General features: G+C 39.6%; 1 protein-coding gene across 1 annotated transcript in view; it reads left to right on the forward strand.

The window, feature by feature from the left end:
• Window positions 1-21,814, forward strand: part of LOC131944710 (uncharacterized) — a gene marked incomplete at its 3' end in the record, with an annotated part of 194,523 nt that overhangs the window by 150,809 nt on the left and 21,900 nt on the right. Inside the window, exon 6 of the mRNA XM_059305501.1 lies at window positions 5,709-5,771. The remainder of the gene's footprint in view (window positions 1-5,708; window positions 5,772-21,814) is intronic.

Here is a 21,814-nt window from a genome sequence, read left to right on the forward strand (position 1 = left end):
GCTATGTTGATATCACATCCCCCGTTATGTGAGTGGGACATGACCAAAAACTTGTGCTATGTTGATATCACAACCCCCGTTATGTGGGTGGGACATGACCAAAAACTTGTGCTATGTTGATATCACAGCCCCCGTTATGTGAGTGGGACATGACCAAAAACTTGTGCTATGTTGATATCACAACCCCCGTTATGTGAGTGGACAGGACCAAAAACTTGTGCTATGTTGATATCACAGCCCCCGTTATGTGAGTGGGACATGACCAAAAACTTGTGCTATGTTGATATCACAACCCCCGTTATGTGAGTGGGACATGACCAAAAACTTGTGCTATGTTGATATCACAACCCCCGTTATGTGAGTGGGACATGACCAAAAACTTGTGCTATGTTGATATCACAACCCCCGTTATGTGAGTGGGACATGACCAAAAACTTGTGCTATGTTGATATCACATCCCCCGTTATGTGAGTGGGACATGACCAAAAACGTGTGCTATGTTGATATCACAGCCCCCGTTATGTGAGTGGGACATGACCAAAAACTTGTGCTATGTTGATATCACAGCCCCCGTTATGTGAGTGGGACATGACCAAAAACTTGTGCTATGTTGATATCACAACCCCCGTTATGTGAGTGGGACATGACCAAAAACTTGTGCTATGTTGATATCACATCCCCCGTTATGTGAGTGGGACATGACCAAAAACTTGTGCTATGTTGATATCACATCCCCCGTTATGTGAGTGGACAGGACCAAAAACTTGTGCTATGTTGATATCACAACCCCCGTTATGTGAGTGGGACATGACCAAAAACTTGTGCTATGTTGATATCACAGCCCCCGTTATGTGAGTGGGACATGACCAAAAACTTGTGCTATGTTGATATCACAGCCCCCGTTATGTGAGTGGACAGGACCAAAAACTTGTGCTATGTTGATATCACAACCCCCGTTATGTGAGTGGGACATGACCAAAAACTTGTGCTATGTTGATATCACATCCCCCGTTATGTGAGTGGGACATGACCAAAAACTTGTGCTATGTTGATATCACATCCCCCGTTATGTGAGTGGGACATGACCAAAAACTTGTGCTATGTTGATATCACATCCCCCGTTATGTGAGTGGGACATGACCAAAAACTTGTGCTATGTTGATTTCACAACCCCCGTTATGTGAGTGGGACATGACCAAAAACGTGTGCTATGTTGATATCACATCCCCCGTTATGTGAGTGGGACATGACCAAAAACGTGTGCTATGTTGATATCACAGCCCCCGTTATGTGAGTGGGACATGACCAAAAACTTGTGCTATGTTGATATCACAACCCCCGTTATGTGGGTGGGACATGACCAAAAACTTGTGCTATGTTGATATCACATCCCCCGTTATGTGGGTGGGACATGACCAAAAACTTGTGCTATGTTGATATCACAGCCCCCGTTATGTGAGTGGGACATGACCAAAAACTTGTGCTATGTTGATATCACAACCCCCGTTATGTGGGTGGGACATGACCAAAAACTTGTGCTATGTTGATATCACATCCCCCGTTATGTGGGTGGGACATGACCAAAAACTTATGCTATGTTGATATCACATCCCCCGTTATGTGGGTGGGACATGACCAAAAACTTGTGCTATGTTGATATCACATCCCCCGTTATGTGAGTGGGACATGACCAAAAACTTGTGCTATGTTGATATCACAACCCCCGTTATGTGAGTGGGACAGGACCAAAAACTTGTGCTATGTTGATATCACAACCCCCGTTATGTGAGTGGGACAGGACCAAAAACTTGTGCTATGTTGATATCACAACCCCCGTTATGTGAGTGGGACATGACCAAAAACTTGTGCTATGTTGATATCACAACCCCCGTTATGTGAGTGGGACATGACCAAAAACTTGTGCTATGTTGATATCACAACCCGAGTTATGTGAGTGGGACATGACCAAAAACTTGTGCTATGTTGATATCACAACCCCCGTTATGTGAGTGGACATGACCAAAAACTTGTGCTATGTTGATATCACAACCCCCGTTATGTGAGTGGGACATGACCAAAAACTTGTGCTATGTTGATATCACAACCCCCGTTATGTGAGTGGACAGGACCAAAAACTTGTGCTATGTTGATATCACAACCCCCGTTATGTGAGTGGACAGGACCAAAAACTTGTGCTATGTTGATATCACAACCCCCGTTATGTGAGTGGGACAGGACCAAAAACTCGAGGCCTGACGAGCGAGCTTGAACGAGCGGTCACACACGCTACGGGGAATGACATTTAAGTTTTACATAAAGCAAGACACTCCGTGAACAGACACGACTTTCGCCAGCGGCCCCGGGTATCGTTTTCTCGCCCCCCCCCCCCACCTCACCACCACCCTCCCGACCGTAAACAAGTAGGATGCAGGAGCGGTTGCTGCTGATTGACCTAAAAATATCGGGCCGTGTTGAGTCACGCGAGATCTATTACAGAACTAAAATGTATGTCAGGGGGGTGGGGGGGGGGGGGGGGGGGGGGGGGGTAGGGGGAGAAAAAAAAGCAATTGTGTTGAAATAGTATAGTCATGGCCCAAACCTCACTCCCCCCCCCATCACACCCCCCCCCCCCCCAAACGTTTCTTTATTTCAGTATTTTTTCTTTTTATTGTCACGAAATGAAAAGTTTCAAAATGTTCCCACGAGTACGGATCGCTGGGGCGCATAGGCCGAGACATACTAATAACAACTGTCGTGTTACTAATAATAGACCGGAGCAGTACAAAGTAAGCATAATCCGTCACCTGGTATTTTAAATATACGCGCGTCAAAAGTCGCAGAAGTCGTCGGGCGCTATTTTAGGAATTCTTAGGTTTCTTTTTTGTTGCTTAGTCGACCTGAAAAAATACGTAGCAACACTTAAACATTTTAAAATACAATTTTTATTAAGAACACGGTTAATTTCTCAATGAGCGAAGAAATTCAATAATAAAGAAACTTAAAAATGTAATGCTAAATTACAAAAACAAAACATCAAAAAAAAAAATAACAAAAAAACAAAAACAAAAAATAAATAAAATATTTTTCTCCCGTAAAACTATGCAGTAGTTTACTGTTAAAGCGCCTATATTAGTCGAATAATTAACAAACCAAAAAGAAAACGATAAAATAAACAAAACAAGCAAACACAATAAATCTTTGCGTGTTTACACAATTTCATCCAATTATCCAGCCATATATATCCCCTTCTTGTGTCTCCCCCCCCCCCCCCCATATACTCTCCCAGCCCAAATACTGTCAACCCACCCAGCCCTATTCCGCCCACTGTCACTATTACGTCCCTACCATCTAGACCTTTCTCCTTCTGTATTTACCCTCATCCTTGCTTCATCTCTCCTACCCCATGTAACCCCAGCCTCCCGTGCCGCTACCATTTGTGTTTATCTTTTCGTCTCCCGTGCTAACCCTAAAGTCTTAGCCGGTCCTGACGTCACGAACCTTCCAGAACACGACTTTGATCCGGCGTCCGACACCCGGGGGTCTCGCTGCATTGGTCACGTGCCCGGCCGCCTGGGACCATCCCCCCACCCTCCACCAACAAAGGACGGATATTTCGACTTTTTAACACCCGAACAAAAGGCACGTGATTGCTCTCCCTTGGCCGTAGTACCGAGGCTATTATCTCCCCGTAGTGTTGACGCAGGCACTCTCTGGTCCCCATCTGGAAGGGTTTTCACACTTGACAATAACTATCTCGTCCGACTTGATTTTTTTCCCCTCCACGATTCTCTCCCTTCTCGGTAATTACTGACGTAACAACACGCTCCAGCGGTCCGCAAGATGGCGTCGGGCAGCTGATTATAAAACAATAAATCAACAGTCATTTTAATAACCAAACTTCGACACACACACATACACACACGCACACACATACACGCACGTCTTCTACACACACAATAAATTAAAAAAATAAAACAGTTCCGATCACTCTTATTAATTTTTGAAACCAGAGTTACCTCCACTAGCATGACGTGTGAGTGTGACGACACTTCTATGAATAGACCGCAGCGGTGACCCGCCCCTGGGTACGACTGTCAAAACCCGCCGGTGAATGTTTCAATAGTAGGGCGGCGTGCGGCAACTGTAACCCACACACACACACCCACACACACACACACGCACACACACACACACACACACACACACATACACACACACACACACAACCTCTGACTGCTGAGGTATTCCTCAGGTACGGGTGGGGGGTGGGGGGCTGAGGGTGGGGGTGACAAAGACGATGAGTGCTGCTGTTTGTACGTGCATGGAATCAATGACGTGTAGGTGGTTGAGTGGTGGCGGGAACTCTGGTACTCACCTCACTTGATACGTCACACCTGCGACTGATGAGGTTAAAAAAATTATTTCTCTCCCAGGATATTCTTGTCATTTTCTAATTAATTACTTACACCTCAATGCATGGTCAGTTACTTGTTCTTTTATTTTTTTTTGTAATTGTAAGCGTGTGTAGTGTTTTGGTTATTAACGGTGGAAATTTTTCAGTTATATGCGTGTTGAATATTTAAATATTAAATATTCAAAATATTTAAATTTAATTTTTTTATTTTTAAAAAATTAATTTATTATTATTTTTTGTGATCGAACTGTTGAAAATTTCCAAATAATTGCGTCTAGTTTTTAGGTTATAAATGGTCGAAGTTCTCAAAGTATTGTGTAGTTTATTTATAATAAACAGTTAAACATTTTTTTAAATTATTGTGTAGTCTTTTGGTTTTACAAACGATCGCAATTTAAAATATTTATGTTTGTATTTTTAGCTTACGAAAAGCTAGAAGTGACATTTTATAAACGCATATAATTCAGGATTAAGGATACTCTTGTACTCTATGAACATTTCCATTGTGTACCGTTTTTGATCTTTTAAAAATATATTTGAAGCTCAGGATCTCTTAGATCTATAAATAAATTACGTGACTGCTAAGAGAATAGACAACAATGTGACGAGAGTAGAATCTAGTTCTATATAGTTTACTGCCGAAACATTTTTTTGTGTGTGGTTCAGATGGGGATAATTTAAAAAAAAACATAATTTGTTTTGTTCCTTTAAAATTATCAAATGAACGTTAAAAAGCACTTCATTATTTGGACCAGCCTGAATCTTGTGCACCTACATAGGTTAAGGTGTTAGTGTTAACATTTGCGTGTTTAAATGTCTCTTAATGTTTTAAAAGCTGTAGCCTTAAAAAAAAATCACATTATTTCAAAATAATAATAATAACGTTAATATTTCATTCCCCTAGACACGATAGTTCTACTTTAAAATTTGGTTGAACAAATTAGCACGTTGGCAGTCTTCAAAGCGTGTCGCCAATCTCCTTAGATCACCTACTAAGACTGGACTGTATAACCCATCCATTAACTGATGAGCCCTATCGGTTTCATTACGTGACTAAACTAGCTAAAACTCTTTAAAACAATTCTTTCACATCAAATCAATTTTTAAAATACGCCGTGTTACATCATAGCGTATATACAATCATTAAACACATTTAATTTTCATTTTTAAAGGTCTTATCTTTAATATTATTTTTAACTAAACATCATTGAATTATTGCTAACATTTGTTATAATGCGCGTAAATAACATGAAGCATAGTTTTAATTATCTTGCAATTTTATTTATGATTTCAGAAAAAAGGAAAGAAACTTTGAAGAATACCAATCAACTTGAAGACCACTCTTGTGATTACTGATGTGAGTTATCTTTCCTTGTTTTGTATTTGAAAAGGATCGTGTGTTTTTTTTTTAATTCTTACTTTGTTAATTAAAGAAAAATTCAATTTTAAAGTCTTAGCCTGCACAGCAAACAAGCTCGAAAACAAAACCGTTCTGATTGGTTGTTTAGTAACCACTGACGCCAGCCGCATTACCAATACTGACATAAGCCAGTGGTTTACAATCTCTGAACTCAGCCTTGCTATTTTAATGTTACTTTCATAACACAGGCCAAAGTTGGTATTGATAAGGTTGTTGTAAAACATTCATCAGATACCACTGTATATTTAGACAATGATTTATTTTAAAAAAAAATATTCTCGTTATCCTAGATCTAACCTTAAACTTTAACCAAAACTTTGTTTAGTAAACCTTATCAAGCAGCCGTTATAACCATCACATTAAAATGTGTTTGTTTATTAATTAAATAATAGATAAATAAACGAGTTCTAAAAATTCGTAATTTAAATTAAAATATGAAGGAAAAATATCTCGTAGAGTATTTTTACTTTGATTATTTTAACACATGTTCTTAATTAAGAAGTTGATTATAATTAGAATGAAGTGCATTTTTTACTAGCCGGGATTCACAATCGACAGTCTACAGTAGGTAGATGTGAACTGTAAAGTGGCCAGATTAATTTCTAGAGTCCTTCTAATTTATTGTTTTCATCAACTATTGGGATGCCATATGGATTTGGTCTCATAGTTATGTCATTACATCAGTACTGGATGTCATAGTTATGTCATCGCATCGTCAGTACTTGATGTCATAGTTATGTCATTACATCGGTACTTGATGTCATAGTTATGTCATCGCATCGATACTTGATGTCATAGTTATGTCATCGCATCAGTAATTGATGGCATAGCTATGTCATTACATGGGTACTTAATGTCATTCTGTTAACATCCCATCCACATAAGGTTGACATTGTAATGTCATTACATCACGTGACCATTGTATTTTTAACCCCTAGATTTAACTCATACTATTATCTAACTGAAGATTTGAAATGTAGAAATATTGTTTCACTATCTGCTTAGTTAAAATAGCTTAATCTATGTTGAACAAGCTCCTCTCAAAAACCTTCATTTACGTCTACTTAAAAAAAAATTATATTTAATTTTTTACTACTAGCATCATAGCTGCTATTAAATTTAATACAAACAATTTTATCTTCCAACGTTTACTTTTCATACCTAGTTTTTTTTTCTTGTTCTTCTCAAAACATTGTCACAAATTACTCCTCCCCCCCTCCCCCCACCGTAACTTATAAAAAATCTGTTTCCGCTTCCGATCCCCCCTCCCCTCTAAGTAACTGCAGTCGCGCCTGAATGTATGCAAATTGTCCCTCCTTGAGCGTGCATTACGACGCACTTTATTAAATAACGTTTGCGCCCACTAAAACGATGGTATGCAAATTTCTGACGCTCCCCCCTCGCCCGGGCCTCGTGTCGTGGTGAGTCTGATTTAATAAACCAGGGGGTACTTGTTCCGCCAGGGATGCGCGTTATGTAGACCTGTGGGGAGGGGGTGGGGGGTAGTGGGGTGTGGGGGGGGGGGACGCTCCGTGGGTCTCAACTCTTAGCAGGCTGGAAACATGTCAGCAAACATCTTGTCAGTCTGGGGGGGGGGGGGGGGGAAATTACCCAGGCTTCAATCAAGTGTGTGTGTGTGTGTGAGTGTGTGTGTGTGTATGAGGGAGCGAGAGAGAGAGTGTGTGTATGAGAGAGCCAGAGAGAGTGTGTGTGTGAGGGAGCGAGAGTGTGTGTGTGTGTGAGGGAGCGAGTGTGTCAGTGTGTATGAGGGAGCGAGAGTGTGTGTGTGTGTGTGAGGGAGCGAGAGAGTGTGTGTGTGAGGGAGCGAGAGAGAGTGTGTGTGTGTGTGAGGGAGCGAGAGAGTGTGTGTGTGTGTGTGTGAGGGAGCGAGAGTGTGTGTGTGTGTGTGTGAGGGAGCGAGAGTGTGTGTGTGTGTGTGAGGGAGCGAGAGTGTGTGTGTGTGTGTGAGGGAGCGAGAGTGTGTGTGTGTGTGTGTGAGGGATCGAGAGTGTGTGTGTGTATGAGACAGCGAGTGTGTCAGTGTTTGATATTATGGCGGAGGGCGGGATTTTTTTTAATGGCGAGATAATTTGACCTGTTTGCATGTTTTTCATGATTTATTAATATTGATCGAGTAAATTTTTAATATGAATTAATGTTGTCCGCTCACACGTTTTTATAATAAAATACGGTAGCCCGCCTTAGTGCTTGATAAACAAATACGGTAGCCAACCAAACCTTTTTAATAGAGGAATTAGGTAACCAGTCTAAATGATTCTCTAATGAAAATACAGACGCTCTATGATTGCTTAAATGTGATTTAGATCTCCATATTTTTTTAATACCAAATTGAAATGCTAAAATAAACACACTTATAACTGGATAAAACTTAGACTAAATAGTAGGATCCGCGATTGGTACTGCGATTGTGAAGAAAACATATAGTCAAGATACTTTCAATAGTATCATTATAAAGACTGCCATCACCGCGTTAGATAACATTTTGTGTTGCGAAGATTTTGAACAATGTAATATTTAGCTATTGTTAACTGAAGTAGTCAGTATGAAATTATAATTTCTTCTTATCATTAATACACATATTATTCTAGTAAACCAAAGTAACCTAAAAAAAAAGTATTTACACTTTGACTACCTGGGCGATCTTTGGTGGTTTATTGGAGTTCAAATCAAACATTACAGTAGCGGTGCCCCATGATTTAGACTTTATATGACAACATTTTTGTGGAAAATTTTCGATCTAGTCATGCTATTAAATCAACAAGCGCTCGACTAACCTAGAGTTTATTTTTTGGTGTATGATAAAAAAAAAGCTAGACTATGTAGCTGAAGGTATGACCGTAGGTTAAAACATCTGGACATTATGTTGACCACACTACCCTTACGTAGGCCTAGGCCGTGAAAACAGATCAACTCTACTTCACCTGCTCTATGGAGCATCTACTTTTGAAAGGTCACTTCCCTACTTTTTACTTTTAAGGTTATTAACCTTTACATTCTTATTATGAACACAAAGCAAGCTTTTAAATTTACCCTAAATTAAAAACAAACAAACCATAATTGCTTTAATTAGTTTAATGTACATGGTATCGGGAACTCATACACCAGTGACGTTGTACACACGTTTTTCCCTCTCACGGTAAACTTTATCAACTTTTTCAATACTAGCGTGCAGGTTGTAGAAAAAAAACGTCATTGACGTAGAGACATGCATTTACCAACATGCCTTCCATACACAAGGTAATCAACACATTTCTATCGCCTGCTCTAATTATTTACCTCGGTCCATTAACGCTCAAATGTCAAGGTTACGAAAGGCGGAAAAAAAAACACGTTGAATTACTACAAAGTTAAATTCATCGAGACCTCTGACCTTTGAAGATGTACCACGTGATCAATTATCAAACCAAATCGCCTTAATCAAAAATAGCGCGGAGAGCGGCCCGGTAAATCGGTTAAGCTTTTCAGCTGTGAGTGACGTCACCACCGGCCTGACTGACGAGCAGGGGTGTCGTGCTGTCATGTCACGTGCTGTCATGTGTCAGGGCATGTCATGTCAGGTCATGACACATCGTCTGTCACCCTTAAGGAAATATACGTGGGCACCTTTTTGTGGGTTCGAACGCTAAACAATGTGACGCGAACATTTATTGGGAGTTTTAATTGCCCACTGGTCGATTTTTAAAATCAATACAAATCAATCACTGGCAGACAGCGTGAGGTTGTCTCACCTGTCCAGGTTTGTATCCTTAACCCCCATGTTCAACAGGAAGTGCTACCTCTGACGTGATTTCACCAACCTGCTACCTTAAAACTATTATCTCTGTTGTATAATATTAGCACTCTCCAAATACGCTACGTCCCATGTAAGCAAGTAAAGTTCGGACCTCGTGGCAAAAGAGGCAGGTAAAGTAGAGTTCATCTGTTTTAATGACATCGTGTTATGAAGGGACAGTGTGGTCAGAACTAAGCTCAGCCGCCTTTGATTTCAACAACCAACGGAGCTGGGCAGACTCTACGGACTCGAGTCTGGGATTCAAACTCGAGATTTTCGGGTTGACAGTCGTGCGCTCTAGCCTCTAAAATGCTACCTCTGAAATACCACATCTGAGATACTGCCTCTAAAATGCTACCTCTGAAATACCACATCTGAGATACTGCCTCTAAAATGCTACCTCTGAAATACCACATCTGAGATACTGCCTTTTAAGTATTACATTTGAATAGCTACCTCTGAATTTCTACCTCTAGAAAAGCCTTAGTCAACTACCACACTATGTAGGTCACGGTGTTTAAGTTATCCACAAAGAAAACAAAAACCCAAATTCACCCACCTCTATTTGAATTGGAGATGCCACCAAGTGAATTAACCACCCCCTCCCACCTAACCCTCCTTCCCCCAACCCTCCTGAATTAAATCCTACTACTATTACTGCATCAATTACAGTTTTCCCCAGCCCTTTTATTCTACCCACAATGCACCATGTATTGATTACACAACAGTACCACCCCTTCCTATTTTAGAGTCACCACACTTTATATTCAGATAGGAGTGTGGGGAAGGGGTTAGAGGGGGTATGAAACAAAAGAATAAACGATTAGATAGCAAAATACACACACTGTACCGATAGGCTATAGTACAAGGGGATGAGAGTTAATTCCCTTTATTGTCTCCTGTTTTACTCTTTATGCTAATGGCGTAAAATAAAACACCAGTAAACCTAATTCACTCGTGCCGAAGAACAAGCCGTCCTTGTTCGTGGTTCAACGTAAAAAAAAAAAAAAAGAAGAAATTCTGTTAGTCAAGGGAAATAAGCTGGAAATTATTACCTCCCTTGTCACCAAAACAGAAGGATTTAACAAAACAAAGTTTTCGCACGTCTATCTACTCACATACCTGTTAGACTAAGGTAACAAGCGCGACAGATCTTTGATATGTCCATACCAATTTATTCATTGCGGAGTATAGTGAAACTGGAACTATCTACAAAAATGCGGCACATTAGCTTATATATATATATATATATATATATATATATATATATATATATATATATATATAAGCTAATGTGCCGCATTTTTGTAGATAGTTCCAGTTTCACTATATATATATATATATATGAGATCCACCATGTTTGTTTTTTAAGTTCTATTTTTAGACTGTGTTCTTGCTTATTTCATCCTTGTTATTTGAAAATGAAATCGAGAGATACATGTCAATCTGAGTTATGCCCCTTTACCCTGTCACCCACTATTACGTCACAAGGAGAGCGCAATCAGATGCATGCATGAAACGAAATTAAACCGAGTTCCTCTTCTCTGGGAGGAGGAGAGAGGGGCTGAGGACGACTCGAATGCATGAGGGGAGGAAGTCTAGAGGGTTGGGCGAGGTCGTGGTCGGATGGGTTGGAGGGTGGTTGGTCATCATCGGCAACTTTCTATTATTTTCCAATTTTTTGTTTAAATTTTACTTGTTATCTCCCTGCATGTCATATAGAATTATGCCCCCTTATTCAAGATTACCACTACGTCATTTAAAAAAAAATTCTGTCTTCCCTATTGTTTTATTCCCCCCTTCCTCTCTATCCACTTCCCTACGTTTACATGTGAAGAACGCATATCCCCTCACCCCCCCCCCCCCCCACTTTTCCTCCCTGGATTTTATGCCATCTTTATCTGAAAAACCACTGTCTGAAACCCACTCTCAGAAAACTCCTTCATTAACTCATCGGAGTCGCTTCCGTCGGTCGCCATTAGAATAAAACAGCATAATAACGTGACGTCACGAGCCGACCATTAAATTTAGAATTGACCTTTCAGCTGCAGAGAACCAACCAATAAATGACGGCCTTTTGCTTGTCATGTGACCGCACGCGGCGTTGTCAAATTGAGGCTGATTTTATTTTCCAGGCTAATTATTTGTTGATTCAATCACCCAACTTACTCAATTTTTTTTTTCCGGACATGCCGAAATCATTTTTATTTTATCATGTTTTGAAAAAAAAAATTTCAATCTTATCTCTTCCCTGTCTCCTTTCTCTATAATTTTCTTTCTCTTTCAATTACACGTCAATGTAGCCCTTGTCTTGCTGTTCTCTACATTAACATTCCCTTTTCTTCAGGTTTTTTTTTAATTACCATGTTCTGCCTCGCACATATTTTATCATCTATCATTTTTTTTTTCACAAACTTCATACAATTTTTTTTCACTACACTTTGTATGCCAGGTTTTTAAAAAATTGACTTTATACTAATAAATGTGTATCATAGTTAGTTATTATTTTCTAATAGCAAAATTAAAATTAAATTCTTGTGTTCTCTAATGATGCCTCGAAGTTCGAACCATACATTTTTTTGACAGTTATAGTTGTAACACATGTGTCTGTACCGATATCAAAAAATATTGATCATTATCAGAAGCTACTTTTGTAAAAAAATACTTGTTGAAAAAATTTTAGAGCATAACAAACTAAAATTCAATTCTTATGCTCTCCATTCTATCATTATAAATATATGATTTTTTTTTTTAACTTCGACCTCGTTTCAACGCTAAACCACATGCTTGATCATCTCTCCCCAAAATGTCCCTGGACCTTTCTCCATCCTGCAATTATGTAAGACCTTTCAGAAACTCCCCCTGGACCTTCCTTACCCTCCCCCCCCTCCTCCTGTTAGATCTTTCAAATTCAACAAGTACACCCCTTGTTCCATTTTTTAAAAAAAAGTCCCATCTTCTCTTTATTCCACGCACGTTTATCTCCCCTTATGTCCCCTTTTGCTCTTAATCTCCCCCATCATCCCTCAAAACCCCCACCCCAACTCCCCCCACCCCTCTCTAAATAATTTTAACTAAGCCACATGCGAAAGCACAGGCCCTGCTTACCTCACCCTGTCACATAGGACGCAGCGAGCAAGAAGCTTCTCCACAAAATTGCATGAAGTCAAATAAAAAAAAAAACTCGAAAAAAAAAAATATAAGAATATGGAAAAATGTTGCGGAAAACGAAATTACTTCTCCTCCACGTATGCATGCAGCAATTTAAGCTTCAAATTAAGTTTTGTCTTTACCTTCCAATATCTATCCGTTTGTTTGTTTGTCCGTGTGTCTATAGCACGCCCTTGCGTTTCGGGGATTATTTGATTTAGGCCCCACCCTGTCAGCGGGGCCAGGGGAATGTCGCGTTTCTTGCCGCTCGCACTTTTTAATCTACCCTGATCTTTCGTCGTGTGATTTCAATTTTCAAACTTTTTTTTATACAAAAGCTCGATAACACCACAGCTCTTATATACATACGTATATACATTTTTTATATTTAAAAAAAATTTCATTTGAATATGATTATACACTTTTTTTTAAAAGTTTTAAAGCGCATATAAATTTTCAGGTTAGCTCTTGTGGCAATGATTTTTAGCTCGTCACATTTTTAACTCTAGCTCTGACTTGAGTATTTTCGTAATCCTTAGCGAAACGTTAAAACTGACCTTTTAACCGTAAAGCAAACAACGACAACGGCCAAAACAAAACCTCTACACCACACCTCACTGCCCGACCGACCACTGAAACTACCCGTGCCATCCTCTGGCTCCTCGTCTGCTTTCATCTCCACCGTCGTCGTGAGTCGATAATATTCCCCGTCACGTATGACGCGCGCCGTCTGCTACACACTGGGACTGACCTGTGTCACGCTGACCGTTGTGATGCCGAAATAACTCATCGATCGATCTACACTGGCCAGGGACCAGAAAACATGCTCGCCAACTCACCATTACGCTGGGGCTAGCTCTGCGAGAAGAAGAAAAAAAAAATCTAGAAAAAAAAAACAACAACACAAACAAACATGGCGGAATATTTGTTTGACCATCGCATGGATTGGTCGGTACTGGGATAGTGTAATAACGAGCCAGGCCAAGGCCTTGTCGGAACGGCCAGTTAGGCGCAGTCGGTCATTGATTGTGTGAGATAATTGGCTGGACTAAAACATGGGCATGTCCAAGACAGGCGTGAGTACACACGTGTTGGGTGCGTCGGCCGTTAGCAGGCGCCTCATTGGGGGGGGGGGGGGGGAGGATTGCAGTCACATCATTCAAGGGGGGATTTAGGTCATGGTCAATATTCGTATTATAAATACAATTTTGAATCTATAATAAGAACTGTATACTATACATTGGGAACTGATCGTCCATAAGGGCAGTTGGGGTAGAAGTGGTCAATTTTGGGCGTCAGTAGAAAGGTGAAGTAGAGTTGTTTTATCCTTAGGTGAAGTAGAGTTGTTCTATCCTTAGGTGAAGTAGAGCTGGTCTATCTTTGGGTGAAGTTAAGTTGGTCTATCTTTAGGTGAAGTAGAGTTAGGTCTATCTTTAGGTAAAGAAAAGTTAGTCTATCCATAGGTGAAGTATAGTTGGTCTATAGTTAGGTGAAGTAGAGTTGGACTTTCCTTAGGTGAAGTAGAGTTGGTCTATCCTTAGAAGCCGTTTTTGTCCTCACCATCACCGTCCCCTCGAACTAATTTAATGTACACACACTAGTACTCCTTACAGACTCAACAGACAAGATTTGAAGATGGACTTATGCGTCAGACGCAATGAGTACTACCCCTCGACCACGAGGATGAGACTGGAATAGGGAAGTGGTAAACTTGTAAACACGCCATCCTTGTGCAACGGTCTGGTCAAGCACTAGAACACGAGCCTGCAAGCCTTAAAGATTCGAGTCAAATCCTAAGACACGTGTTAAGTACTGTGCTGAGCACTAGCCGATTTTTTTTATCCAGTCACACTCAACACTGTTATGCCTCGACAACACAAATATATAAACTCTACTTCATCTACTGTACTGATATTTCAGTTTATAAATCCAATACCCCCATCCCCCTTTTTTGACGCTGTACTCTGTTTCGAACCTACTATCTTTAACCTACCACAACATACAATAACCACTACCATAACGCATAACCCATCGCCATATCAAACGCACACAAACGCACACAAACCCACACAAACCCTTCATCTTTCCTATTCACCGACCACTACGCAACAGCTGATTTCTCCAAGCATCTCTGGGCATATTCTCCATATTTAATATCGTAGCACCGTTTGATTGGAATATTCTGCTCGCTAACAAACACAATCGCGCAGTGGCTGACCAGCGCGGAAGAAGTGGGGTGGGGGGGGGGGAGGATGGAGGGGGTGGGGCTTTGATGGGGGGTAGGGGGTTAAGAAAATCGGGCTCTGCTTGCGAAATTGATCGCTGGAGCATCCTTGTGGACGTATGTGACATGCAGCCTCAAGAAAATTACTGCGCATGCGTACATGTGCGTGAGTGATGCGCATGCGTACATGTTTCGTGAGTGATGAGCAAAGAGGAGGCTAGAGCTGCAGGGGGTGGGGGTTCAGCGGGGTTAAAAGGAGGGTGGGAGGAGTTATAGGGGGGTGGGAGGAAGGTCAGAGCAAAGGTTGACTTGAAGAAAATTGTTTGCCGTGGAGGGGTTAGCTGGGGACATAAAGGACATTAGCTCTAGGACATTTAGGACAGTTCCCTGCAACAGTAGGACAGAGAGGAAAGTCCTCTGTAACACTAGGACATTGAGAACAGTCCCCTGCCACAGTAGGATATAGAGGACACTTCGTGCAACAGTAGGACATTTAGGACAGTTCCCTGCAACAGTAGAACATAGAGGACATTCCCTGCCACAGTAGGACAGAGAGGACAGTCCTCTGCAACAGTAGGACATAGAGGACAGTCCCCTGCCACAGTAGGTAATTGAGAACAGTCCCCTGCCATACTAGGACATAGAGGACAGTCCTCTGCAACAGTAGGACGTAGAGAACAGTCCCCTACCTCTGTAGGACATAGAGGACAGTCCCCTGTAACAATAGGACATTGAGGACAGTTATTGCGATCAAGAATTTAAATGACAGTCCTGTCAAATCTAAAACGTTTAAATCTTTCATTGTTGAGAAGTAATTTTTTAGGTGTTTACTGTCGGGGTCTTTTGTTCGATATCATGACGTCGTCTCAATACAACAGAAAAGATTCGCCAGGACGGAAAGATAAAGTGAGATTGTGTCTGGGGCTTTGTGTGAAGTCGTGTGTGGGTTACTTGTGTCGACTTATGGGGTGTTTTGTGCTAAACGGCGTAGGTTTTGTTTGGTTATGTAGTGGTTAGTGTTAAGTAGTGTCGACTTATGGGGTGTTTTGTGCTAAACGGTGTAGGTTTTGTTTGGTTATGTAGTGGTTAGTGTTAAGTAGTGTCGACTTATGGGTTGTTTTGTGCTAAACGGTGTTTAATACTGAGTGGTGTTCTTTATAATTTGTTGTTAGTAAAAATCTTGAGTTTTAATTTTTTTTCTCGATTTTACTTAATATTTCGTATTATTATTATGTAATCTGAAAATTGTCCAGAAGACTTCCACAACACGGGGACATGTCATACAAAAAAAATAATAAAAGAAACAATATTTTAGACTCACCACGACGGGATGGGTTCGGAAGGGTGCGGGTGGAGTGGGGGGGGGGGGGGGGCTCATGTGGTGAGGCGAACAGCGTTAAAACGAACTAAGATTGATTCTGGTATTAAAATGTAGTTTGACTTGAAGAAGAAAAAATTGTCCTGGTCATCGACGATCGCCGTGAGGGGTGGTGCAGGAGAGGTGCATGAGGGGTGCGTGAGGGGTGCGTGTAGCAAATTTCACATCTGGGGTGAGGGTGGGGGATCAATGCGTGAGAAGTTCACTGTTTGCGTCTGCTCCGGCTAAGACGATGTTCGATCATGTGTTTTGTTTTGTTGGTATCGCCGACACATGTATCGCCTACATCGGTATCGACAAAAAGGTATCGCCAGCTTGAGTATCGTCATGGGGTATCGCTAATATGAGTATCACAACTAGTTGTATCGACATCTGAAATAATCAATTTACTCTTATATTAAGGGTTAAAAAATAAACCAATGAGAATAGAAAACGACAAAATTCATTAACCACAAGTATTAATATTCATTAACCACAAGTATTAAAATATTCATTAACCACAAGGCCACAAGTATTATTAAGAATATAAAAAAAAATGTCGATGCTTTTATTTCTTTTGAAGTATAGGTCTATAAGCCTAATGTAAGCCTATATATATATATATATATATATATATATATATATATATATATATATATATATATATATATATGCCTATATATATATATATATATATATATAGGCATATATATATATATATAGGCATATATATATATATATATATATATATATATATATATATATATATATATATATATATATATATATATATATATATATATTTATATTTATATATATATATATATATATATATATATATGTGTGTATACACACAAAATTCGACGTGCGTAGATATCTGAGCAGACTCTCCATACTTTCCTGTCAGCGGCTAGAAATATTTTAAAATGCAGTACAAAATTAAAACCTCACTAATTAGGCTCCCATCCCAATTAGCCGTAGCCTATTCGCTTTCCGCCTCTTGTGCTTTTCGCACCCCGTGTGGTCCCGCCCCCTCCACGCGCAGAGACTAATCACAGGAAGCCTTTTAAATAAAATCAATAACGGCAACAGGATTGGTCAGGCCAAATGACGCAATCATTGACGTCACGGTAAGCAATGACACCTTTAAAAAAACTTCATCTAAAACATCCAGGATAAAATAGATAATTACGTAAAAAAAAAAACTTCAAATTGTTCCATCTTTATATAATCTACAAATTTTCAATTAATGGCAACAAAATGGGATGTCTACAATTCGATATTGGAAAAAAAATTTCTGGAGCACTTTCTGCATAACAATTCTTTTCCACATTAACTGTCCATGTTTTTTTCTCCCCAAAAAAAAAAAAAAAAAAAAAAAAAAAAAAAAAAAAAAAAAAAAAATGGGAAAAAAAGGAGAGAAAAAAAAAACAGAATCTTATCTAATCCATTTTTTTCCAAAAAAAAAAAAATAAAAAAAAATAAAATGGCCAACTCTTTACGTCAGAACGGAGAGAGAAAACTAAATAAGACAATAAATATTAATCTAGCCAATCCGCTCAAGGCTACTGACATGTATAAACTCTCATTAGCATATTTCGCTGTTGAATACATGTTTGCTAATTTCAATATGTCTGCTCTGTTTTGATACATTTGCATAATTCACACATAAACTAGGTGTTTTCAACGCTTTATAAAGAAATTCGTATTAATAAAAAAAGTGTTACATTATACACAAAAAATAAATGGATAGAAAATAAGTATAGTTGCTTATGATATCAAACACAATAAAAAAAATGAACGGGTTTTAAAATGATTTATACTTTTTATTTTATCATAAAGAAAAAAAATTGATAAAAAAACTTTTATATCTGTTTAGATTATGTATTCAGTCTTCACACCCCTTCTGCCGTGTTAGCAACAATACCTAAAATTAAATATTGCTTCAATATAAATAACATAAGAATAAATCTAAAAATTTCCATAATTCAAAACAATAAAAAAAAATAGACTAAGCCCTCGTTGTGAAAAAAAATGATATTTCAAAGTAATTTATAATACAATATAAATAAATAAAGAATACACGCAAAGCGTTATTATGACTTAATTAAAAATAGCTGGAAATTTTTCAGCTGCATGTTTTTTTATGCCTTAAAGAAAGCTCTTCCCGGCCCATATGACCGCCCTCTATCCTGCCCTTTCCAATTAGTGCAGTGGCCGAGCGTACAGCGAGGGGGAAAAAATTAGAAAAGAAATGCGAGAGGCCGAGAGAGGAGGGGGAGAAAAAAAACGGTTTCCAATTTTGTGAAAAATCTATGCACGGGCAGGTCTCCAAGGTTGGCCTATGCAGCAGGTTGCTTCATCGTATTACACAACATCGGAAATTTGATGCGCTCTGCAACAGTCCCCCCCCCCCCTCTGTCCCCTCCCCACACTTCCTCATTCCCCCTACCCACCCCCGTCACTGTCGCCATGTTATTCTTTATTTTTTATCTTCATTTAACCCAGTTTCTATTTTGCATTTTAGAAAATTTTAAAAATATATTTTTTTTATTCCAGCCCTGCACGCCTTGCTTATGCATTGTCACCTTGAAATTGTGCCCGACGCAATTGTTTTTAATACAGCCGTACTTAACCCTTCCCCCTAAACACCCTCCACCCCCACCCCTCCACCCGAAACACCTTCCTTCGCACCCCGGAATTACCCTAATAACCAACATGCCCAAATGCTCACAGTAAATCAATTTTAGAGTGCAACCCTCGCCACTTGCAATCTTATCTCCCCCTTTCACACTTCTCTCCCTTGAAAAAGAATGAGAAAAATTCTTCAAACTGGTGGCGTGTTTTTTTTTTTTTAAGTTTTTATTTTAAAACTCATCTCATCCTTCATCCACCCCCTACCCCCACCCTCTCCTATATTTTTCCCAATTTTTAAAAACCCAACTGCTATAATGCCTCTATAACCCAGTTACAGGGTGTGTTTTTTTCTTCAAAGAAAAAAATATTTAAGGGAAAAAACCCACATTACCACTGCAGTTATTTCCCTTTTTCCCCTCTTTAAAATTCTAAAGGAAGGAACAACCACTGCATTTATCTCCCCCTACCCAGCTCCCCCCCCCCCCCCTTTCCCCTTCCTCCTTCCCACTGCATCCACTTTCTCTTCTCATTTCTCCCTAAACCCTCCTAGGAATAGAAAAAGGAAGGGGGAAAAAAAAACACAACAAAACAACAGCCACCAGTTCTCCCCCTTTTTCGTTGAGCTCACAGAAGGGGAGAGAACAAAAATTCGCCTCACCAGTGCGCTGCGCTTACCCTTTCAATATCTTTTGGTGTGCACCACCGCTTTCTCCTGCTCCCGAAACATGTATTTTTAGTCGCGCTTTGCTTAGTCATTGGTGCAGGGGGCGGGGGTGAGGCGGGGTAAAGGGACACAACCGGATATAGGCCTATCTGTTTTAAAAGAAATAAAACGGCAAACAAAGGGAAGTAATAGACTTGCTTTTACGAATGCTTTCGATTCGATTGTTTGTTGTTCATAAAACGTCTTTAAAAACGTCTTACATTTTTTAAATGATTTTTTGTTATTTGACGTCGTATTTGACTACAAGAAATTATTTTTTTTTACAAAGTAAAATCATTTTAAATAAAATATTTAAAAGAGAAAAACATTTTTTTCTCACATACAAATACACAGCTTTTGACATACAACACAGAGGGTTTCTTGTCTTGTTATGGATTTGAACCCGTGTACTAGTGCAGACTCTCTGGTAATACATTGATTCAGCTTGCTGATATACTGGGGCTAATACTGAAACAATAAACAACACAGGGCACGTGAATATTATACACAGATGTGTAGGCCCCCATAGACGATATAAGCACGTTGTGTAAGCAACGTTACTGTATTATACTATATAATAGTGTAAGCATTTTGTGTAAGCAGCTCCTTTATATCCCACGTAATTATGTAAGCACTGTGTAAGATGAGTCTTCATAATGATATAGGCACTTTGTGTAAGCAACGCTACTTTATACTACATAATATATAAGTATTTTGTGTAAGCAGTACTTCTGTATCTCACGTAATGATGTAAGCACAGTGTAAGGGGAATCTTCATAATGATGTAGGCACTTAGTGTAAGCTGAACTTCTGTAGATAATGATGTAAGAACATTATGTAAGAATCACTTCTGTACCCTAGATCATTATGTAAGCATTTCGTGTAAGGAGCACTTTTGTATCCCATTTAATGATGTAAGCACTTGGTGTAAGGAGCACTTATGTAATCGCCAGCTGAGTTAATCCACCGAGACTTCACTGTGGGCGTGGTCTATTGTCACGTGACATGGATAAACAGTGCCGTGTAGACACACCCATCTCCTTGTGGACATTTTCAGAGACATCTAGAGACATTTTTAGGACGGTAGCTCTTTTGTAAGGCAGGGGAAGTAACAATTATTACGGGATTCACTCTACTCAAGGACAGTCACTCTAAACAAGTTAGGCCCATGTAAACAAGTTAAATCACCCGCAACACGCGAAGTTATTCTATTTTAAGAGAGGCTACTCTATATAATGTAAGTCATCCTATATCAAGTAAGTCAACCCACACAAGTCACCTCCTCACAAGCCGCCCCACACAAGTCACCCCACTCTAGTCACTCCACATCAGTTATCCCACACTACTCCAAACATATTACCCCTAACATTTAACCCCACACAATCACACAAGTCACCCCCACACCAGTCATCCCACATCGGTCACCTCCACACACAAGACACCGCACAAGTAACCCCCACACACCAGTCACCCCCACACCCTTCACCCCCACACACCAATCACCCCCCCCCCCACACACACAAGACACCACACCAGTCACCCACACACACCAGTAACCCCCACACAATCCACCCTCACACAAGTCACCCCCACACACCAGTCACATCACTCACCATAACAGTCCGCCATCACATGCATCACGTAACCCGACTCACCACGCGTGTATAGCTTGTATCTTCCCACTACACTACTGCCTGCCTTGGTTAATAATTCTATTGAAATTAATTACCAGGCTCTTGTAAGTATAGATCACGTAAATGAGCCCCTCCCCCGAGCGTATTAGCAAGCCAGGGACAAAGCCCAGCCTTACGGTAGGGAACAATGCAGGAACTAGTCATGTCTTTAAATAACCAGATTTACATCACGTTCAGCCTCAGCACACCATTAAACCGTTGTCTCACGTTAAGTATACTGCTATTGCCCATATACATATACGTATACATATATATATATATATATATATATATATATATATATATATATATATATATATATATATATATATATATATATATATATATTATGTGTATATTATATATATATATATATATATATATATATATATATATATATATATATATATATATATATATATATATATATATATGTGTGTGTG

This window comes from Physella acuta, unplaced genomic scaffold (assembly GCF_028476545.2).
Source record: "Physella acuta isolate Inbredline_101_S28 unplaced genomic scaffold, ASM2847654v3 ptg000504l, whole genome shotgun sequence".
NCBI classification, from domain to species: Eukaryota; Metazoa; Mollusca; class Gastropoda; family Physidae; genus Physella; species Physella acuta.